The 10,808-nt window shown below is 44.0% G+C and overlaps 1 long non-coding RNA gene across 1 annotated transcript; it reads right to left on the bottom strand.

Annotated features, from left to right (window-relative positions):
* Positions 1-5,968: 5,968 nt before the first annotated feature.
* LOC124684387 lies at positions 5,969-7,144 on the bottom strand. The gene is made up of 3 exons (XR_006997002.1): positions 7,034-7,144; positions 6,775-6,936; positions 5,969-6,013 (listed from the first exon to the last, which is right to left on the bottom strand). It is a non-coding gene; the product is annotated as an uncharacterized LOC124684387 (long non-coding RNA).
* Between the last annotated feature and the right edge of the window lie 3,664 nt (positions 7,145-10,808).

A 10,808-nucleotide genomic window follows, 5' to 3' on the forward strand; every position in this document is an offset into this window, starting at 1 on the left:
CAAAATTTTCATCGAAGAATTACAAGAAAATAAAATCGGAGAGTGCACAAATAGTTTTTAAGAGTCTGATGTGAGTATGTGTTTTTTTTGAAGTGTATCGGAAGTAACATCCAAGAGTTCACACCTTCGAGTCTATCTAGAACTATACATTGCGTCAATAAGTCTTGAAAAAACAAAGTTTGCTAAGAAAAAGAATTAAATTGCTTACCAAGAACCCCACACAAAAAATTGGTCACCAAGAAGTACAAAAGTGTAACATACTCCCTCCTTGACAAAACCATGTAAATTTTGACAAAGTGTGAAGATAAAAGTATCAATATCTAGATTATCAAATCAATACGATTAATCATGATGTATATTTTCATATGGTATACGTACATTTGGTATTGTAGATATAGATAATTTTTTTAATAAACTCGGTCAAACTTTACATCTTTGGTATTTTTAAGACCTTATATGAACTATATTGTGGCAACAATATTTACACATTATTGTCTAGATTTTTCTAGAATTTAATTGTATTTTTTGTGTCCAATTATAGGTCTTTAATAAGTAGATATATTGTGTGTGTCCATGTGATCTATCTCTTTGATAGAGCTGATGGAATGGTATATATAGACAAAATCTTCATCTCCGGTGCACTGAAAAGGGACCTAAAGTACATCCCCACATCATGGAGACATATATTTATCTAATGCATGGCATGGTAGGAACTAATACCTACATATGCACATGTAAATATAATATTACAATAAACATTAGTGAGATCCATTGGTACCAGAAGAGAGATACCAATTAAAATTATAGGGGTGCTTGCTCTATCTAAATGAGCCTCTTGAAATAGGATAACCTGGCTGAAATAACGATATTTATTTTTAGCCACGTAAATACCCTCATAGTATTCAGATACCAATAAGCCCCGACAGGTGACTTTCTCCGGTTAGCATTATGAGATTTTTTTACTATCGTCATAATGACCAAGATAATGATATTCCATTCATTTGCAGAAAGTTGTTTGGTTACTTAGTCTTTAGTTTTATGCTCTCATGGGATGGTAAAAGATGTGTTCATCCAGTTTGCACCTTGAGTATTCTTTGTTCACATTCTTACATTTTTATGGAAAAACTTCATGTGAACATGATAGACTGATTGTTCATGATGGTTAGGAGTTGAGGAAGAAGCTTACACGTGGTCAAATACCATGAAAATGAAGTTGCAGAAAACACTCATGGTGCTATATGAGAATACCTTAGGCCCGTCAAGGGAGAATGTCTCTTAAAATGAGGGATAATGTGTATGTCCTTGCATTTTATACACATTGCATTAAATTATTTGAAGTAAACTTTAAAATATTTTTAATACTATGTGATTTTTATATATACTTAAATATTTGTGTGCATTGTTTGCACATGTAACATGTGTGTGGCACTAGATATAAGGTAGAAAGCCGTGGCGAAGCACGGGCATTCCACTAGTATACTAGAACAATATATAAGTGCACATGGCTGAGTTAAGCACCAAACGTTAATTCCAGCAATTTGAACAACAGTTAGACTGTTATTACAAACTCCTCAACCTGGAGCATCCGAAGAATGCATGGTACTAGCATGTCGATGACTGTTGGACATCACAAGATGACCGAGACATTTTATAGGCCACGGCTGAAGCAGCTGCAAGAAATTGGACACCAAAGCGGCCAGAGCCACAGACAGGCAGGCGGCAAGGGAGTTTGAGTATCTGTCCTCGCTGCTTAATCCCCATAATAATCTTCAGTGCAAGCAACATAAGCATTCTTGTGAAGCAAACTTGTGCATATATACACCCATCAGGATTCCCATCCAAAAGTAATGCAAGTGAAACTGTTGAAATCATTATATACCAGTATTAAATACTGTGTTTCTGATGAACAGGTGAGCTTCTACTTCAAAGAATACAAGTACCAGGTTGTGGCCACCAGATAGAGCTACAATAGCTTCGTCTGTCAACCCCATTCAATAAAAGATGTCCCTTAGATGTGGTTCCCCTTATCAGGGATACAGGCTGCACCAAGTAATAATGAACATAAGACCCACAATAACAACAAGATACTGACAGTGTTGTTTAAAGGACTGATTATATAGGGGAAAAGATAGCATATATTTAAATACAAACAAATGGCATAAAACCACAAAACAACATGTGCGTATAGCATGTAAAATAAACTACTGGTGATGCAGGAGGATAAGATTAGTTGAGCCACCAAACAGTGGTATTCATGTCCAAATAAATGACATCAGGCTTATTAGGCCTACGACACAAATTCATCCATTTACCAAAAAATAATAGCTAGCACCGAGACCTCTAACAAGGAGATCATCTTCACCATAAGACGAATTAATCAGCACTCCCATTGTCAAATGATTACTATAAGACGGCGTTAATCAACACTCGCATTTACCAAAACAAGGGAAAGCTCAAAGGCAAGCCATTATCAGCCAGCAAGCAAAAACGCTTGGAAACCTAAACATGCATGCCATTATGTATCTTCAGTTAAGGAATAACTGCTAAGCAGTGCAAAAACCACATAATAAGTCTGAGCTGGCTTCAGAAATGACCCCGAGGATCCTCTCAAACGTGAGACCTTCCAAGGGAGGGGTGACACCATGGTGTAGTAGCATCTCGCCGACTTGGACGCCAGTAGCATCTCAGTGGACAGCACCACCACCACATCACCACCATTGGAAGGCACCACAGCCACCACAGGACCACCCTCGCCAACACGTTAGGCTTCACGGATGTTTCTTCATCTTAATGAAGACATGCTGCATCAAACATGGATTCCGACAACTTAGCAAGCCACATGGCAGCATATGCAGTAACACAAGCAACATTCATGTACATAGTTAATTTGCCACCAGATCAAAGAAGAGAAACTAGGGTAGAACAGATCAGAACAGGGGAAAACAGAAGACCTTTTCCATGGCAGCATGTTGGTAGGCATCCCCCTTGTTGAGCATGGGATGCATCATGTAAAATTGGAGAAACTGAGTTCTTAATCTCCAAAATGGGAGCAACATAATGTGGTGTTTGCATATTCAGTCTGGGCAAACAGCAGAAAAAATGCTTTTTTACTTCCATTGATAAAATTGAGTTGGTACCCAATTAAGTCTGCGTGCAAGTGAAAACATGTTACTGCAGTACTGCTAAAATTATTTACACCAGATAAAACATGTTGCATAGAGTCAACCTCAACTTATTACTTTGATCTGACACACATGGATACTGGACCTGTTATACACAAACTTGTACGATTCTATTACAGTTCATGCTATAGTGGATTTCAATCGAGCCTATTAGAACAGAACCTTGAATAATGAGAGTACATGCAACCAATTAAGATGAAGATACATGATATTAGAAACTACATGTACTAGTGCTAGCAGAAAATATTCAGTGTGTATCTACAAAGTTTCAGCATTGGCACATCAATCGACAAAAGGGGAGACAGTCTTCTTGCTCAAAGAAACGATATGAAGCCACAAAAAACTCAAGGAGTCAGTGGGATTACTATTTTGATCATACAACAAAATATTGCTTAACAAAAAAGGACTAGAGGGCAAAAGAACTAGCCAGACACGGTGCACAAGAGTATATACACGGAGACCAATATGCCAAGGTGACAACAAAATAACTATCAGGCATTATATCACACTAAACTGTAATAATCGACGCTTCACTAACAGAGACATAGGTAGGAAGATACACAGAGTAACGGACCAATATTAACTCAAACTATGACGAAATATTAGCACATCATCAGAATGTATAACTCACCGAGAAGGAGAGACCAACACCACCACCATTATGGTTACAGAACAGCGGGCACACACACCTATGCACGGCAGCGGGACACCAACCAAGGGAAATAGATGTAGCCAAGAGGGCCATCCATGCCCTCAACAAAGAAAGAAAATGGCTGCAGGAAGGCATGGTTAACCCCATTGATGGTTCTTACAAATGGTAGTGCTACAACAGGAGTTGTTATCACAAACCATACTGGTAAAATTATTGTTGCAGCTGGTAATATCTTATATAGCTGTATAGCTGTATCCCTTGTTGATGGAGCAGCAGTAGCAAGGCAATGGACTGAGTGCAAAACTTGGAAGTGTGCAAGATGCAAACCAGGGAGTGCAAAACTTGGAAGTGTGCAAGATGCAAACCAGGGAGTGCAAAACTTGGAAGTGTGCAAGATGCAAACCGGGAAGTGCAAAACTTGGTAGTGTGTTTTTGTAAAGATAGCAAAAAATAATACTGCTAATGACTGTGCTGCCTATGTGCAGGTTTTAGGTGTTGAGGCATTTTGAAATAGCTTTTTCCCAGATTGTGTTGCTAAGCTTGCGGCTTTAGATTGCAACCGAACATCTGATGCTATTTGAATAAAGCTTTGTTAGCACTCAAAAAAATTGCGAACAAGAATCTTAACGAGCGCCCACCTAATGGACGAAGCATGAGTGACAAAAAGCAAATAGCTTGTCATCATATACAAGACACAATGAGATCATACATATAAATTATCTCCAGATAAATAAATTACAGTTTGCCTAATGATATTTAGTCTGGACAGACTACTTAATTTAGAGATACATGCCTTCCACCATCAGCAATCTTAGTAGAGGTTTGTATAATAAAACAAAAGAACAAACATAAGCATAAGATCACTGCTGGGATCCGACCCCTGCAGCCATGCCTACTCCATGTAGACAGACACACATGTTGGGAATAGATTGGGATATAAATAAAGACCACCATAAACCCGGTGCAGAGAAGATGAAGCTCAAAATTGACTGTTGATAAAGGTAGATGACAGGAGATCTTAACCGAAATTCAGAAAGGAAGAAATGAAACTCACTTGCACATCATACCAATACCACTTATCAGTGCCATCACCAAATCGTAAAATTCATAAAAAATGGCTTCAAAGTTCAAAACTATTCAAGTGAGCATGCTACACAAAATTGCGCACTAGATCTGCATGTCCGCTAGCAAAGGAAAACAACAGACGAAAAATAATTGCTTTGCTAACAAAAAGGCAGTTGAAATCTTGTAATAAGCTTAACAAGCTGTAATAAATGGCAAGTAAAATTTGATCAAAGTATTCCATAATGGATACGAACAAACATCAAGTAGCAAATTTCGGAGAACCAGGATCTACTACAGGAACCTTATGTGTCACTTCCAACTAGAAGCAAGAAAATAAGAATCCAGTGGAGCAAGATTCCAAGAATCTCAAAAACTCAGGGAGGAGAGGGGGAAGGAGAGTAGAAGCATGGACTTACCAACAATGTTGAGTTGCGAAAAGTTGCCTGAAATGTGGTGGTGTGGCACCATCACCAGCAACCAGGTTGAACAAGAGAGGCAACCTGCCTTCGGTTTGCGCAACTGATGCGATGTAAATCCAGGTCGCTAACAGATGGGACGATACATAGCCCATACACTCCACTGCTCCATCTGCAACAACAACAAGGCATCACTAACATCAAACGAAAAAACAAAGTTGCAGCGCTTGCAAACTTTACAAATGAATTTGAGCATGAATCTCTTAGACCAAAGAACAAACAAGAGTAGTAGATGTTGTATGAATTGGAGCATGAATGTCTGGTACCAAATGACAAAAGAAGACTAAATTTTGATATGCAGGAGTGATGAAACCTTACAAATCGCCTGTACCATCACAAGGTCAATTGCTATTGGAAAATATCATTAATTTTACACTAGATCTGTCTGCCATGGCTACCTCCTAGCCAGCTCCGCCAACCGGAAATCCCCTAAGATAAACACAAAGAAAAAGAAATTCCAGGTTCAGCCCACATTGAATACAAGTCAGGTTTAAGCTTGATATTCATCAAGTCAGCCAAATCGAGCCCACATGTTCAATAAAAACTCAAGGATAATCCAAAGCATCTCAAAGCTCAATTCTTGAAGTAACATACCATCAAGATTGCTTCAACTTGTCCTCATTCATTCTTCCTTGTAGCTGCCATGCATTTGCAGAAGTAACTCATTCATTCTTCCTTGTAGCTGCCATGAATTTGCAGAAGTAATTAGTAAGTTCATAAATTTGATAGCAGAAGCAAGCTGTAATTTTATCAATTTGATACCACAGGTAATTAGTAAGTTCATCAATTTGACAGAATTAATAAACATACTACTTAGCAAAAAAGCCAAGCTATTCACAGGATACTTAGGAGACAAAATAGCAAGTCCACAAAACATTGCTCTCACTCAACGAAACAGCAAATAATTTCCCTTGACACATATTAACTTGAATTCCAGGCCAGTCTACCAAACAAAGCAAGAGAAAAATGTAGTTACAAATGGTAATTTAATTAAACAAGCTACACAATCATATGCTAAGCAGTAGTGGCACAAATGGTTGGTTAACAAGCTCGTAATATAATACATGCACCTAACTGGAACAACCAAGCATCACACCAGCCTAGACATGTTCGCATCCATATATGGAATTTCAAGCATAAATAAACAAACAAGTAGTAGAGCCGTTTCCAGGTTTTTGGGCCTGACCTAGAAAAATGAATAGGGCATTGAAGTGCAGCAAGCCAGCACGCATGTTTAGGAAACCAATTAATCGAACCTCCTTTTCCCCCAAACAAGACATGCTCATATCTTGACAGAATATTCTTTTGGTGCAGCAGGAGCATGATTCATTAATTAGCCCTCTATGCAAAACATATATACATGGGGATTACAAGGAAAAAAGGCAGGATCTAGATAGACCTTATGAGGGAGGGGCGAGCCAACAGGTCGTGGTGTACGCCAGCAGCAGCATCTCGGCGTCGTGGACACAGGCAGGAGCTCCGGCAGAGGTCACCACAAGCACAGCTTCACCATCGGAGGGCACCACCACCACAACAAACCACCAAAACAACAACGTAGCCTCTGCAAAATCCAAACCGAAGCAAATCTTGCAGTTAAGTCAAGGCAGAACCCGAGGCAAGCAGGTTAGGGAGGATGGAAATCGAAGCAAATGTGCTACCTTTCCACAGACGAGGTGGAGACGAGCTTCAGGCTGTCGGAGCACGTGCGATAGAGGGAGCACAGCGAACATCAGGTGCAGGAGGAAGGCGGAGGAGACCTTCTGGTCGAGGAACGACCGGTCGGACGGCGGCGCCGACGCCGGTGCCAGAGAAGACTTTGGGGCGCACTGGAAGCGGCGGTACTGAGGGCCTTGCGTAGGTACGGGGAGTGACCCCCACGGCCGGCGCAGCATCCCACGAGGCCCAGCCGGAGGCGTGTCGTCCTGCACGGCGAGCCGGCAGGTGAGCTTCTGGCCCTTACTGGATGCGCGGTTGCAGGCGCGGGATGCGTGGTCGTGGCGGGATTCAGATAGGTGGGAGACGCTGTGAGCTGCGGAGGCAGGGAGAAGGTTGGGCGGCCGGAGAAGGGCGGCGAGGCTGGTCGGCGGCGCGGTCGCGGATGGAGGGGATGGGAGAGAATCAAGGCGAAAGGGGCAGAAGAGGAGTGGGGCTGGTCTGCGCGTGAGGATGCACTTCAGGCTGAATTATTATATATGGGGTAATTTCGTCGCGCTCGCCCGCCCGCTCGGCCCAAATATTTTGTGTCCCGCTCAGCTCAGTCCAAAACTGAAAAGTTGCGGGCGTCAAAATTTTCGGATATGTTCCCGCGCTGTTGTAGTCGGGGTGGGTTTGACGGACAGCTCGTCGATCCGTGGCAACTTCCTTTAGATTCCATCTCGCCCGTTCATTCTTCTATCATCCAACGACAGGTGCTGCTATCCTTCTACCTCTCGTTTCTGCCTAGCATCAAGGCAGACCTAGGTGAAATATCTGTGTCTCCTCAATTGCATAGGTTTGGTAACGTCCAAATATTTTGCCTCCCACTCAGGCTAAAAGGAGAATTTCTGCACCAATAATCTAATGTCCATGGCAAGATCCTCTGGTGGTTCCAAATTTGTGTACCTTTGGCACTCCATATGCGTAGGTGTGGAATGTAGACCTATCGATCAACCCTTGTATTTGATTTCATGTAGTAGTGGCGGAACCGGGAATACCAACTAGTGTTGTCAAATCTTTTAAAAAAATGGAGTGATGTCAAAAATTAGAATTTATGGGGTCGATTATGGTTTATCCAAAGCTAAAATTTATTTGCACACCCTCTCTTTGTGTTGTCCAATTAACCACACAATCATAGTACCTCTCCGCCCAGTGGCATGTAGTAGCTAGTTCCATATGTGTACATGTGTGTGTGACCACATGTGATGGCGAAAACATGGGTTTGTGTGAATGGACATGCAACCTCACTTTTCATGTTAGGTTACACTATAATGTTTCCAAAAATATTCCATTGAGTTTCAAGATAACATGGATTAGTTATAGGGTAGGCGCAACACCTCGAGTGAAGCAGTCTTGGTTTGGCGATGGTGGAGGACCTATAGAGTCGAGATCGTGCCACATGTCTTGGTCCATGAAGAACGTCACGATACGGAAGGCGGTATCGACCACTAGAAGAAATGAGGGGATGTAATGGCAGCAATACCACAATCGTATAAAATATTCGACCTTTGGGTGGTATTGCTGCCATGGTTCATCCCAGAGGGCCACGTGGACTTCCCTCCATGAGCCCCCCCCCCCCCTCCGCGTGGAAGCGAGCCCAGATGTCTGATCCGGCCCATGGCTCCCTCTCTCAACGGAAGGACAACGCTGGTGAAGAAGGAGGTGACACTACTAGGAAAATCCCTATTGCTGGCGCACCAAATTAGCTTATCCCCGACGCACCAGCCCCTGCTGTTGATAACAGGCCAGTGATATTTGCCTACCGCCAGTGCACTGGACCGTTCGCCAACGGTACATCGATATAGCACCAGCGCACTTGATGTGTTCGCCGGTGGTAGTATGAATAGGGAACAAAAAAGACCCACCCACCACCTCCCCACCACGTGCCTATCCATTATTCCTTTATCATTATATTTACATAGCACCAGTAAAAAAGAAACAAAATTACAACTGCCCACGAATTTTGCACAAAATTACAACTGCCCATGAATTTTGCACAACAACTCAAGCTTCCACGTGTCGCCGGAACTGGTGACCCCGACCCCGCTGCTCCAGCTGGTCGCATCGACGCCCCCAACCACGGAAGCTGATAGGGTGGTGGTGCTTGATAATGCACCCAAGAATGAGCGGTCCGGCGCCGGCACTGACGCCCTTGTATCGACTATAGCCGAGATCGACGCCATCAAGAAGGTAACTCATTAGTTAGTCCTCCGGCGTCATCTTCTTTAACTATATATGTCTTTCGTGACTGTCATCTCATGATGCCCAACATGCCCCTGACTCAAGACGAACCTTGCATACTCCTGCATACGGTGGAGCCCGGCGGCCAGTTGATGGAAGTTGCTAGCGGCACTGTCATGGCCAGCTGCGATATGCACCACGGTAGAATCGCGGAAGACCTGATGAAGGTCAAGTTGGCTATGGTAGTGCCGGAGTACTGCAACATCATCCCCCCCATCAACCTCCGGGCACAAAAGAGGACGGCATTATGGTCCTTGGGGATTGCACCTCATGGATTATGACATGGCCGAAGAACCAAATTCGTGTGGGGTCTTCCGAGTGTTAGGCGCAGCACCGGCGCCACCTCCCCTATCATCCGGCCCAAGATCGCCCGGCCTCGCGCCACCGCCACCCTGAAGGAACCGGCGGTCGCCGCCGCCACCCTTAAGGAATCGGCGGTCGCCGCCGTCACCCAGAAGTAACCGGCGGTCGCCTCCACCACCACACACCACCAACAGCTGTTGGGAACGCTACCGCAACGACCGTCGACCAAAGGCAAGGTACGCCAAGCGCGGGCATCGCAACCGTCACCACCTAAGGTCGTGGACATGGCGCCACTTGATGGCAACGATGGATATGATGATGACAACATCGATGCATACATCAACACTGGCGCCTTCAGCTAAGATATGTACATGCCTCCTATGGATGAAGAAGCCTTCCGCACTCACGGTGATCAACTTGGTCGTCCCACTACAGTCACGCAGCGCCTGACCTTCACGGGTTTTTCTCTGCAAGACACTCCTCCGGAGGCTGGCAATCCAGCTCAAGTCAAACCGGCTACCATTTTCAGCCCTAACACGCTGCATAATACGATCTCCGGGGAGCCACCCAAATCAACCCAAGCACCCCAAGCAACACCAGCACCACCAGCACCCCAAGCAACACTAGCACCACCAGCACCCCAAGCAACACAAGCACCACCAGCACCCCAAGCACCACCATCAGCACCACCAGCACCAACAACACCCCCAGCAGGTCAGGTGAAGAAGCCAAGGAAGAGAAGTAGTAAAAAGGGCGCATCTTCGAGCCAGCCTCTACCTAAGAGGATCTTGGCCGACGACGTGGTACCACCGACACCGGATGGCTTGCCCTGGTGTCATGAAGTTGGTAAACCGATACTGCCTAAGGACCTGGAACACCTCCCTTTGGAGTACAATATTCAATGTCTAGAGGGCATGCTTCTTAAAGACAAGGATCCAAAAACAAATTCAGTGGCGCACCTATTTCTGTGGCGCATGTCGCCTAGGTGCGCCACATAACCTCTTATTTCATCGTCTCTGGTGCGCCACAAAATGTCTTAATTCTGTGGCGCTTGGGCTGGTGCGCCACAAAATGTCTTAATTCAGTGGCGAAGGTTATGTGGCTCACCGCCCATGCGCCATAGAATAGCCTTTTTTAGTGTGCCACTAATGAGCCTTTTCCTACTAGTGAACACACGACGACACAACTCCTCCG

Source organism: Lolium rigidum, chromosome 1, assembly GCF_022539505.1.
Source record: "Lolium rigidum isolate FL_2022 chromosome 1, APGP_CSIRO_Lrig_0.1, whole genome shotgun sequence".
Taxonomy (NCBI): Eukaryota; Viridiplantae; Streptophyta; class Magnoliopsida; order Poales; family Poaceae; genus Lolium; species Lolium rigidum.